Below are 13,778 nucleotides of genomic sequence, written 5' to 3' on the forward strand. Positions count from 1 at the left end.
CCTCGCTAGAAATGACATGACCAAGGAATACAACCCTGTCAATCCAAAACTCACATTTACTCAACTTCGCATAAAGCTGATTCTCGCGAAGTGTCTGCAAAATAATCCTTAAGTGTTGTACGTGTTCTTGCTGATCATGCGAATAGATTAAGATATCATCTATAAACACCACAACAAACTTATCCAAGAATTCCCGAAAAACCCGATTCATCAGATCCATAAAAACTGCTGGTGCATTCGTCACCCCAAAAGGCATAACCAGAAACTCATAATGCCCATACCGGGTCCTGAATGCAGTCTTCGATATATCTCCCTGATGAACTCGAAGCTGATGATAACCAGACCTTAAATCAATCTTGGAATATACAGAGGTACCTTGCAGTTGATCAAATAAATCATCAATCCGTGGCAACGGATACTTATTCTTTATCGTCGCACGATTCAACTGCCGATAATCTATGCAGAGCCGCATAGAACCATCTTTCTTTTTGACAAAAAGAACTGGTGCTCCCCATGGGGACACACTGGGTCGAATATACCCCTTGTCAAGAAGATCCTGCAACTGCTGTTTCAATTCTTGCATCTCCGATGGAGCTAAACGATAAGGAGCTCTAGAGATTGGTGCCGTGCCTGGCACTAAATCAATGCCGAAATCCACTTCCCGAACGGGAGGAAAACCAGGAATCTCCTCGGGAAAAACATCCGGAAAATCGCAAACCACTGATACCGACACTATCTGCGGACGAATCAATAGCATAGATAAGGTAGCCTTCCCCGCCCGACTCTAAAGCACGACAGGCTTTTAGAGCAGAAACCACAGGCATCGGGGGTCGCGCTCCCTCTCCATAGAAAAACCAACTGTCGCCCTCAACTGGACGAAACTGCACAAACTTCTGATAACAGTCCACAGTAGCTCTAAACACAGTCAGCACATCTATTCCCAGAATGCAATCAAAATCCTCCATCACAAGAATCATCAAATTAGCAGTTAAAGCATTACCCTCAAACTCTAGAGGACAACCCAAAACTAGACGTTTAGCTAGCACCGAATGACCCATCGGCGTGGAAACAGATACCACAACGTCCAAAGAAGTGAAAGGTAACTTATGACGCTTAGCAAATCTCGCAGATATGAATGAATGAGATGCACCAGTGTCAATGAGAACGTAAGCAGGTAATCCACATAATAAAAACACACCTGCGATAACTCTCTCGTTCTCCTCAGCCGCCTGATCCTGGTTAAGAGCAAAGACCTGCCCTTGAGTACGCGGTCGGAGGTTAGAACCCTGAGTAGACTGTCCCTGCTGTGGCCTCTGATGAACTGAAGCCTGAGAACCAGATCCTGATCCTCCGCCCGTCTGTGGACAATCTCTCTTCATGTGGCCCATCTCACCGCACTTGTAACAAGCACCCGCAACCTTGCGACAATGCTCCGTCGGATGATCCTTCCCGCAATGCTGACACGGGCCCTTCTTCTTCCCAAAATGGTGAATTCCTCCAGATCCAGAGGAAGAAGAAGTAGATCCAGCCTTCTTAAATGCTTGGGCGCGGGGACCCAAAGAACTAGTAGGACGAGCAGACTGCATGGCTCGACCTCTCAGCAAACTGCCCTCAGCTTGGCGACAACGATTCACAAGACCCTCATACGATGTCGGATCATCGCAGACAACAACCCGATCATAAATCTCCTGATTGAGGCCCTGAAGAAAATGGTTATACTTGGCCATAGTATTGTCACTGACATGCGGAACATACGGAAGCAACTCAAAGAACTTCTGCTGATACTCATCAACAGACAAACTTCCCTGCTTCAGATTGATCAACTCAATCGCCTTGGTCTGCAGAAGAGCTGGCGGAAAGTAAAGCAGCATGAAAGCGGCTCGGAAATCGGCCCAAAGAACTCGACCCTGTCGCTGAACTATCGGTGCAGAGGTAGACCTCCACCACTTGCGCGCACCACCCTCTAGCAAGAAATCAAGGGTATCAATCTGCTGCTCCGCCGAGCACTGAAAAGTCTTGAAGCAGCTCTCCATCCTCTCGAGCCAGTTCTCCGCAACATCCGGGGTCTCACCGCCTGAGAGAGGTTTCGGCCCCATCTGCAAGAATCGATGCATACTAAAACTCCGAGGCTCATCACGACGGTGTTGACGACGTTCTCGATGTTCTCGACGACGCTCCCGATCGTCGCGATCTCCCCAGCGTCCAATGCTGCCATGACTACTAGCATCGTCGTCAAAACCAGACATCTCTTAGCTACAAAAGTTACCAGAGATTAAACCCAAAAGAACAGTTCTAAATCCCAAAATCTTAATGCATGCTCTGATACCATAAATGTAGTGACCCGTTCCAGAATCACCTACTAATCAGAACTTAAGCATGCAAAATTTAACATTTAAACTGAATCAGGTAAACAGCGGAAAAACAGTAATACAACCCAATCGAATCTGTAAGTACAAAAATACTTAAACAACCAGATCGAACTAAATACAAAGAACAAATACCAACAACTACAGGTCAACCTCTGCCAGCTCCCTGTCCACTCCCTCCTGGACCGTCCAACCTGAGACCTGCCCCATCGAATAGGGTGTCCAAAACAGAGATAAACCGAGGACGTGAGCATAAAACGCTCAGCACCGAAAGCATGAGTATACAAGACTATGACATGCATGTATGCAAAATGTACTGGATACCAGGATCTGGGTATATCGAAATACTGCTCAGGTAAATGACGTCAAGGTATGTAGCACTCTGCGCCGTCGCACCAGGAGGTGGCTCCCATACCAAAATAAACCTGTGGATATACCGGTGACCTGACCACCGTCGGCCAACGGGGTCCAACCATCCACAACAAACGAGGGCTGAGCACCCTCTCAACAGGCTATCTCAAAAATAGTCAGGCTCAACATGATTATGCAAATGCCGCATAATAAACCATGCATCATATGACAGATAATAATGCAACATATAAACATGCAACACATAGTAAAGCATACTCAATCCTGCTATCTCGGATAGTACTTTCGTACCTCAAACCAGAAGATCCTAGCAATCAGTCCTAGAATCAAGTCTGCGTCCGTAGTCAGCCCACTGATTCCGCTAGCTCCCAACTAGAGCACAGCTCCGCTACAAGACTAGTAGCTCCCCGCTAGTGCCCAAACCTCGGGAAAAGACTAGAAACCCATCAGAAACGACTAAAACGCTCTGGAACACTCGGAATTGGCGAGTAAAAAGTGAAACCTCGCGCCTCTATTTATAGACAACGATCGGAAGATCCGATCCACTTCGGAAGATCCGATCCGACACACTTCGGACGATCCGAACTCTGATCGGACGATCCGAACCTTGCATGTCTTCCACGTGTCCAGACACCTGTCTTCGGACGATCCGAACTCTGATCGGACGATCCGAACTCTGCATGTCTTCCACGTGTCCAGCCACCTGTCTTCGGACGATTCGAACCCTCTTCGGACGATCCGAACCCGCTTCGGACGATCCGAACTCTGTTCGGTCCTTCCGATCCCACCGAAATATAATTAATCCAATAATTAACTCAAATTAGGCATCGGGATACTACAATTTTAAAGCCTAATTTAATTTATTAGGTGATGTTAAGATTTTAAGCTTTTCAAAATACTAATTTGAATGGTGGGGATTTAAACCTTGAAAATTTGACACGTGGTCTTTTATTTAAAATACGGGGGATTAGTATTTTGTTTAACATGTTAATTGGCTAATAGTATTTTTATTTAACTAACTAACCCCTAATTATCTCCCTAATTATTACACACACACACCCCTACATGTTTTTACACTCCACACACACACTCGGAACACACTCACTCACACACACCTTGTTTTGTTCTCTCTTTCGATAAGAACTAGGTTCTTGTAGTATCGAGCAGCCACCCCTTTCCCCTTCAATTTTCTTCAGTAGACTCACGTTCGATTATAGCAAGAAATGTGCCACAAGTCATCCCGGATCGATTCTTGCATCCCCTCGCGTCGTTATTCGTCGTTTCATGAGTATAATCATCAAGACATGTATATTCTTTCATTTTTCTGCATTGATCTTGTCATAGTAAATATTTTGATACATATTGTATGTAAAAATCCAGTTATGTTATGCAAAGTTTGAGCAATGATGTTTGAAACGATTTTGAACAAGTTTTTAGATCTCAAAAGCCGAATATGATGTCATTTCGAATCCTGTAAATTTTCGATCGGTTTTCAGGAAAAACTTTCAACATATAAAACATATTACTTTTTTATATCATCGATTTGATAGCAACATCGTCATTTTCTGATAAGAAACGAGGGATATATGATTTTTATCGTAAAATCTCTCAAACCGTAAAATTTCTGTGTCACAAAACCTGTCACCCTCTGTCATTTTGAATCCTGTGAATTTTTTATCGGTCTTTTGGAAAACCTTTCAACATATAAAATGTATTTCTTTTCGATATATTCGATTTTACAGTAAATTCGAAATTTTCGGACAAGAGACGAGGGAGTTATGATCATTCTCGGGTGACTGCTCAAATTGTGTCAAAAATGTATTTTTCTTGTTTTCTTGAGGACTTTGGGTTGCAGGCTTCGTTGAGAACCACTTAGTTGGGTGGAGCTCGAGCGGTAGTATGTGACCGCCCGAGCGACAGTTTTTTTGGAATATTATGTTAGTATGTTCAACAGTCGCCAAAGCGAGATCCAACGAAGCCCTCAACGCTATGTAAATATATTCGACGTGAAAAAATAAATGTTTTATGTTTTTGAGGTATGCGAATTGTCTTGTGACCAATTATGTTACAGGTTTGGAAGCCGGAGAACGTGTTTAGAGACCTCTCCACCCCAGTAAAGCATGACCGGGTTTTGATTAGGATTGGGAAGCGGTAAAGCATGGTCAGGGACCAATCCACCCGGTAAAGCATGACCGTGGATCTTATGTATGTGGGGGTGGACGTTCGGTTGAAAGGCTGTGATGATCCCTGCTAGCCGAGTACTGTGGTTTAGACTGATCAGACGCATTATGTTCTGGGTCATTTGCTTTGAAACATATTTCTAAGAAAAATGATGACGATTGTGCATGTTTAAGAATGTACGATGCAGCATGTTTATGAAAATTTTTATGAAATCATGGCACGTCTATGTTTATGTAAGTATGTTCAGAGTTTAAGTATGTGTGAGCCACTTTAAAATGCATGTGATTTTATTATATTTTACTAGCTACTCTCAGTTTATACATGTTGTGTAACGTACCGTACTTTTTTACTACTTAAAATTTGCGGAAAATTAAAAATTTTCTTAAATATAAAATAACCTTTCAAATTGTGATCAGATACAAAGTTTGCTAAAGAAAATACTTGTTCAAAACATCATAAATCAAGACATAGAATCAGAGTATTTGATCATTTTAAAAATTTCAAAACATGGGCGGTCCTCGGGTTTAGCCTCCCGCTCAGTCCAAGCCTGCTCCTTGGTCCCCACCTCCAGTCTCCTCATAAACATCTTCACCTGCATCGATTAAGTCTAGTGAGTCTAAAGACTCAACACGTATAAACTGGAAGTAACAAGTACTACATAATAAAATCACATGCAACTTTAAAATAGGACATACATACTTAAAACTTGAACTTGCGTAGTAAAACTTGAACATACGTACATAAATACTTAGACGTGCCATCGACATAAACTTTTCTTAAACATGCTTGCATACTTGAACATACATAACTTCATCATTTTTGCGTAGAGATATGTTTCAATGCAAGTGACCCATAACATAATTCGCCTGAGCAGACTAAACCACAATACTGGGATGACAGGAACGTATCCACTGCCACATACATGAGATCCCCGTTCATAATTTAACGGGCTGATTGGTCCCTGTTCATAATTTAAATTTAACGCTTTACAATCCTAAACAAAAGTTAGTCACAAGACATTTAGCATACCTCAAAAACTTAAAATATTTTCTTGCACGTCAACATACTTACTTGGCGTTGAAGGATTCGTTGGACTTCGATTGGGGCCCTTGCTGCACATACTAACATAAATTCTTAACTTGTATAACTTAGACGTAAATATCATGCTTACTTACGAGCTCATTCAATTCCTTAGGACGTTCTAAAATTCCCATTACTCGACCTTGTAAATCACTGTACTATACCATGACATCGAATCTCAAAGCATACTATAAATTTTTTTCCAAAATATGAAGGACACGGACCCCGTGCCTGGACCCGTGCATGGGTCCGTGTAGGTTCGAACACCGATGACTCGAAAAGAAGGGAGGACACGAACCCCGTACTAGGGTCCATGTATGGTCCGTGTAAGTGCGCAAAAGAAGTACTCGGGAAGAAGAAGGGACATGGACCCCGGGTCAGGGTCCGTGTGGGCTCGATAAATCGACACCAAGAAGAAATAAAGGCACGGACCCTGTGCCAGGGTCCGTGTTCGGGTCCGTGTACCTGCGCTAATTGGAACCCAACGAGAATTCAATAAATGAGATGCTTATCTTTCTAGACTCGGTTGTAAGGACCGTGAAATGATACCCCGAGACCCATCCTAGCATACCATAACATTGAACCAAACTTGTACAAACATCCCAAAGCAACGACTTCCACCCTACTACTCATACAAATCAAAAACATAGCAATTGACATCAAATCGTTTCCTACAATTTCTAATGTATTCAAGTGCCTATCGACACTAACCGACAATCCAAATGCTAACCCAATATCATACTAAGCATACCTAAACGCAGCAACGATCACCCGGCGATCCCCAACGAAGCCTGCAACCATAAAACTTCAATAATGTATCAATATCGTAATTTTCTGAAAATGCAGTTTGAGCAGTCCCACGAAAAACACCATAACTCGCTCAATTTTTATCCAAATATTTCTAATTTACTGTCAGATCGAAGGTATCAAAAAGTTCTTCAATTTTCACGTTGAAAGTTTTCTCGAAATCATGACCGAAAAATCGTAATATTTAAAATGACAGCAAAAACGTAAATTTGTGATCCAAAATCGTTTCAAAATTGATCTAAACATGATTGCTCAAACTTCTACACATCACATATGTATTTTTACGCATAAATAACAACACAACGCATAATATGACGAGATCGATACAGGAATGAAAGTATATACGTGCCTTTTGATGATAAATTTTACCGAAACGGCGATACCAATACGGGAACGGAGCGAGGCTTGATCCGGGACGAGCGTGGCACTAAATTCTTGCAATAAAACTCACGAAAATTGCTGGGAGATTAGAAGAGAAGGGGACGGCCGCTTAATGCTATGGAACCTTAATGCTATGGAACCCTAGGTTTGCTTCTTTTAAATTCTTAAAATAAAATGTGTATGTGTGTATAGTGTGTTTTTACGTGAGTGTGTGCGTGAAATTGTGTGTGTGCATGTGTTTTTAATAGCTAGGGAATAAATTATGCTTAATGATAGTTAGACACTAATTAAAATGTCAACCTTCAATTAACTTTAACAAAATTCCTAATTAAAAAAGCATCTACACTAATTTTATAAAATTCTCTAATTAGCATTATAAAACACCAAAAATGCTAACTTTAAAAGTTTTAAACTCTTAAATCACTAAATACATAAATAAGACTTTAAAATACTAACAACTTAACAAATTAGTTAAAATGCCCCAACCTCAACTTAAAATAAAATACCACATTTTAAATTGCCAAAATCGCCACCGCTCTTTTCCTCGATCCCGCTTCGAGTAATCGCCTGAAACATGAAACTTGAAAAACATTTTAACGTGCATCACTAAAATCATTTTAAGCTTAAATAAAATATTTAACAATTTAAATAATGTATGGGTTATACATGTATTGATTCTTGGGCACTACAGTTCATCCCCCACTTATGTAAATTTCGTCCTCGAAATTAAATCTTACCGAACAACTCCGGGTATCGGTTCCTCGTATATCTGCCTCGGTCTCCTAAATGGCTTCCTCTACCGATTGATTCAACCAACGGACTTTGACTAACTTGGTAACTTTGTTCCGAAGTCTACGTTCCTGTCTGTCTAGGATTTGGACAGGTCTTTCCTCGTAAGACAGGTCTGGAGCCAACTTCAACGGCTCGTAGCTCAACACGTGCGAAGGATTAGCTAGATACTTCCTCAGCATCGAGACGTGGAACACATTGTGTACCCCGGCCAGATTCGGCAGAAGGGCAACACGATAAGCTAGTGTCCCAACTCTGTCAAGGATCTCAAACGGTCCAATAAACCTCGGACTGAGCTTGCCTCTCTTCCCAAATCTCATAACACCTTTCATAGGTGCTATCTTGACAAAAATGTGATCACCAACGACAAAATCTAGATCTCTCCTTCTCTTATCAGCATAGCTCTTTTGGCGACTCTGGACGGTCTTCATTCTGTCTTGAATCTTGACCACCACATCTGCAGTCTGTTGAACTATATCCGGACCAAGTTCTACTCTTTCATCAACCTCATCCCAATGAACTGGTGATCTGCACTTCCTTCCATACCACGCCTCGTAGGGAGCCATACCTATAGATGCATGGAAACTGTTTTTGTAAGTAAACTCCATTAGTGGTAAATTTGATTCCCAAGTCCCTTGGAAATCGATCATACAGGCTCGCAATAAATCCTCCAAAATCTGAGTCACTCGCTCAGACTGACCATCTGTCTGCGGGTGAAAAGCTGTACTGAAAAGCATTTTCGTCCCCATGGCTGTATGTAAGCTCTTCCAAAAGGACGATGTAAACATTGGGTCCCTGTCGGACACAATAGAAACTGGGATCCCGTGAAACTGAACAATCTCCCTGATATAAAGCTCCGCATACTGAGTCATGGAGAAAGTCATCTTCACTGGCAAGAAATGTGCTGACTTAGTGAGTCGATCCACTATAACCCAAATAGAATTGGATCCCCTGACTGACCTTGGCAAACCAACCACAAAGTCCATTGTAACATTCTCCCATTTCCACTCTGGGATGGAGAGTGTCTTAATCAATCCTGATGGTCTCTGATGCTCTGCCTTCACCTGCTGACAAGTGAGGCATTCAGACACAAATCTGCGGATGTCCCGCTTCATGCCTGGCCACCAATACAAAATCTGCAAGTCCTTGTACATCTTGGTACCTCCTGGGTGAATGGAATACGAGGATGCATGTACCTCTGTCAGAATATCCTCTCTGATCGAATCAACACTAGGCACCCACATTCTACCTTTGTATCTCACCAAACCATCTAACACTGTGTAGAGCACACTACTCTTGGCTTCATCCTTCAGTCTCCAATTCTGTAACTGCTCATCCGAAGACTGACCCACACAAATATGGCCTAGCAGAGAAGAGTGGACTGTCAGATTAGACAGCCTTGGAGCTCTGTCCTTGCGACAAACCTCTAAGCCAAACATCTGAATCTCATACTGAAGAAGTCTCTGCACTGAAAACTGTGCTACAACTGCCGCTCTCCTGCTCAAGGCATCTGCGACAACATTAGCCTTTCTCGGATGGTAGCTAATCTCGCAGTCGTAGTCTTTCACCAACTCTAACCACCGTCTCTGTCTCATGTTCAGTTCCTTCTGTGTGAAGAAATACTTGAGACTCTTATGATCAGTGAATATCTGATATTTCTCGCCGTACAAGTAATGTCTCCAAATCTTCAACGCAAAGACAACGACGGCTAATTATAAGTCATGTGTCGGGTAATTCTTCTCGTGCACCTTCAACTGCCTGGAAGCGTAAGCTATAACCCGACCCTGCTGCATCAACACTGCGCCTAACCCTAGCTTAGATGCATCGGTGTATAGCACAAAATCACCTTGCCCTGTCGGCATGGCTAACACTGGCGCTGAAATAAGAGCTTGTTTCAAAGCATCGAAGTTCTTCTGACATTCATCACTCCAAACGAATTTAGCATTCTTCTTGGTCAGTGAAGTGAGTGGCACTGCTATCGAAGAAAACCCCTGAATAAACCTACGGTAGTAACCGGCTAAACCTAGAAAACTGCGGATCGCTGATGCATTCTTCGATTCGACCCAATCTCTAACTGCTGACACCTTGGCTGGATCCACCTCAATCCCATTGCTAGATATAATATAACCCAAAAACGCTACCTTCTCCAACCAAAACTCGCACTTACTGAACTTCGCAAATAATTTGCGACTCTGCAAGGTCTGCAAAACTGTCTTCAAGTGTTGACTGTGCTCCTCATGGCCCTTCGAGTAAATAAGAATATCGTCAATAAATACTATGACGAACTGATCAAGGTAGGGCCGAAATACTCGGTTCATCAAGTCCATGAAAATTGCTGGAGCATTCGTCAGTCCGAATGGCATCACTAAGAATTCGTAATGCCCATACCTGGTCCTGAAGTCTGTCTTGTGCACATCTGCATCTTTCACCTTCAGCCGGTGATACCTTGATCGAAGATCTATCTTAGAGAACATTGTGGCTCCCTTCAACTGATCAAACATGTCTTCGATCCTAGGAAATGGGTACTTGTTCTTTATCGTTACCTTGTTCAACTCTTGGTAATCGATGCACAGTCTCATACTCCCATCCTTCTTCTTTACAAAAAGTACTGGTGCGCCCCACGGTGAGAAACTAGGGCGGATGAATTCCTTGTCGAGAAGCTCCTGGATCTGTTGCTTGAGTTCTAACATCTCCGCTGGAGCTAATCGGTATGGTGCCTTAGAGATTGGCTTTGTTCCTGGCATAAGCTCAATTGCAAACTCCACCTCTCTCTCTGGTGGAAGACCTGTGATGTCGTCAGGAAAGACGTCTGGGAAGTCTTTGACTACTGGCACATCTGATACCGATGGAGAAGGCACGTCAGGTGCAGAAATGACGCTGGCCAAGAAGCCTGACACCCCTTAGATATATGTTTTTGAGCCTGCATGCAAGAGATCATGCGAGGGAAACTTCTCCATCTGGCTGGTTCAAACAGAAATTGCTCCATACCCAACGGTCTTACTAGCACTGATCTCTTCTGGAAGTCAATCAATACCCTATTCTTCGTCAGTCAGTCCATTCCTAAAATAATGTCGAATTCTGGCATTGGTAAGACGGTCAAGTCGGCATACACTAGGTGGCCGTGTAATTCCAGATCAATGTCTCTGACAACACTAGTAGCTGATAATTCTTCCCCGGATGGGACTCTCACTGAATAATTCACGTTGAGTCCAATGATTTTGATATCCAAGTGGCTAGCGAACGTTTCCAAGATAAATGAATGCGTGGCTCCTCAATCTATCAAGGCCTGGGTAGCTAGGCTCTTAATGAAAATATTTCCTGGGAGACGTTAGCAAAACATAACTTACATCCCAAACTAATAACATTTAATCTCAAGCATAGTAGAAATCAATAATCCAAGTTACTCAAAATATCACTAGCACAATAATAATCCCAAATAAAATTCCACATGCAAGGCAAAATTATTCTGAGCTTAGGTAGAAAAGTTTACCGGTCAGTAATGTCGTGTCTGGGTTCGCCTCATGTGCATGCATGACGAACACTCTGCTCTGAGTTGGCTGTTTCCACTGTGGGCACTCTTTTAGCATGTGGTCAGTAGCTCCACATTTAAAACACTTGCCTGACCCATATAGGCACTGCCCCGGATGCTGGCGGTTGCACTTAGGGCATATCGGGAAATTTCCATGCTTCTGAGGCGCCCCTTGCTGCTGAATCGGACCCTTGCCTCTTGGCAGTCCCTGATAAGGCTTCTTCCCCGGCGGTCCCTGATACGGTTTCTTAAACTGGTGCCTCTGATGCTGCTGCTGCTGGTGTTGCGGTGGTGCTTAATAAGGCCTCTTGCCCTGCTTGTCCAACTCGATATCCCTCTGATCCTGCTCTACCGCCAATGATACGGCGACTGCATAAGTAGTAGGACCAGCAACTCGGACATCACGGCGCAAGAACGGCCGCAATACATCCATGAAATGCCTCAGCTTACTCAAGGCATCATTAGCTATCAGGGGTACAAAGTGACACCCCCTCTCAAACTTTCCGATGAAGTCTGCCACGCTGCTGTCTCCTTGCCGCAGTGACATGAACTCCCTGGTCAGACGAGAACGTACTTCTTCAGTGAAGTACTTGGAGTAGAATATCTCCTTAAACCCATTCCAAGACAACACTTGCAAATTGACTGTCACTGACGCACTCTCCCACCATAAGCTGGCGTCCCCTGACAGAAGGAACGTGGCACACCTGACCCTATCTGCATCGGTCAGTTCCATAAAATCAAATATTACCTCGATGGACTTAATCTATCCCTCAGCTATCATCGGGTCAGTGGTACCCGAAAACTCCTTTGGGTTCATCCTCCTGAACCTCTCATATACTGCCTCTGGCCTGGGCCTCGCCCCAGCGTCCACTGCAGCCTGGTTCGCAAACTATGCGAAGAACTGAGTAATTCCTGCAAGTATCTGTGCCTGCATATCTGGTGGTTGAGGTGGAGGAGCGTCTCTTCTCTCCTCTTGAGGCTCTCTGTCCTCCTCCCTTGCTTCACGGTCGATCACACGTCTAGGAAGCATACTGTTCCAATAATTGACCCAACACGTAAACCCAACATGCATGAACATGATATCAATAACAAAATATGCACGTACTTCAACTTTAAAATATGCACATGCTGAAATTAGAACTTAATGCTTACTACATAACATAAATTTGAAACTTTAAAACTTACAGACTTGATGTGTGACTTCATGAGCTTCTTGCAACTGGCAGTAGGCATAACCCTTTACAAGAACGCGGCTCTTATACCAATTTTAACGTACCGTACTTTTTTATTACTTAAAATTTGCGAAAAAATTAAAAATTTTCTTAAATATAAAATAACCTTTCAAATTGTGATCAGATACAAAGTTTGCTAAAGTAAATACTTGTTCAAAACATCATAAATCAAGACATAAAATCAGAGTATTTGATCATTTCATAAAAATTTCAAAACATGGGCGGTCCTCGGGTTTAGCCTCCCGCTAAGTTCAAGCCTGCTCCTTGGTCCCCACCTCCAGCCTCCTCATAAACATCTTCACCTGCATCGATCAAGTCTAGTGACTAAAGACTCAAACACATATAAATTGGAAGTAACAAGTACTACATAATAAAATCACATGCAACGTTAAAATAGGACATACATACTTAAAAATTGAACTTGCGTATTAAAACTTGAACATACGTACATACATACTTAGACGTGCCATCGACATAAACTTTTCTTAAACATGCTTGCATACTTAAACATACATGAACATACATAACTTCATCGTTTTTGCATAGAGATATGTTTCAATGCAAGTGACCCTTAACATAATTCGCCTGATCAGACTAAACCACAGTAATGGGATAACAGGGACGTATCCACTGCCACATACATGAGATCCTCGTTCATAATTTAACGGGCTGATTGGTCCCCATTCATAATTTAATACTTTGCAATCACGATCTAAACCCTTTCATAATTTAACGGGCGGATTGGTCCTCGTTCATAATTTAACGCTTTCCAATCCTAAACATAATTTGGTCACAAGACATTTAGCATACCTCAAAAACTTAAAATATTTTCTTGCACGTCAACATACTTACTTGGTGTTGATGGATTCATTGGACTTCGATAGGGACTGTTGCTGCACATACTAACATAAATTCTTAACTTGTATAACTTAGACGTAAATATCATGCTTACTTACGAGCTCATTCAATTCCTTAGGACGTTCTAAAATTCCCATGACTCGACCTTGTAAATCATTGTACTACACCATGACATCGAACCTCAAA

The sequence above is a fragment of the Primulina eburnea genome, chromosome 7 (genome assembly GCF_022965805.1).
Source record: "Primulina eburnea isolate SZY01 chromosome 7, ASM2296580v1, whole genome shotgun sequence".
Taxonomy (NCBI): domain Eukaryota; kingdom Viridiplantae; phylum Streptophyta; class Magnoliopsida; order Lamiales; family Gesneriaceae; genus Primulina; species Primulina eburnea.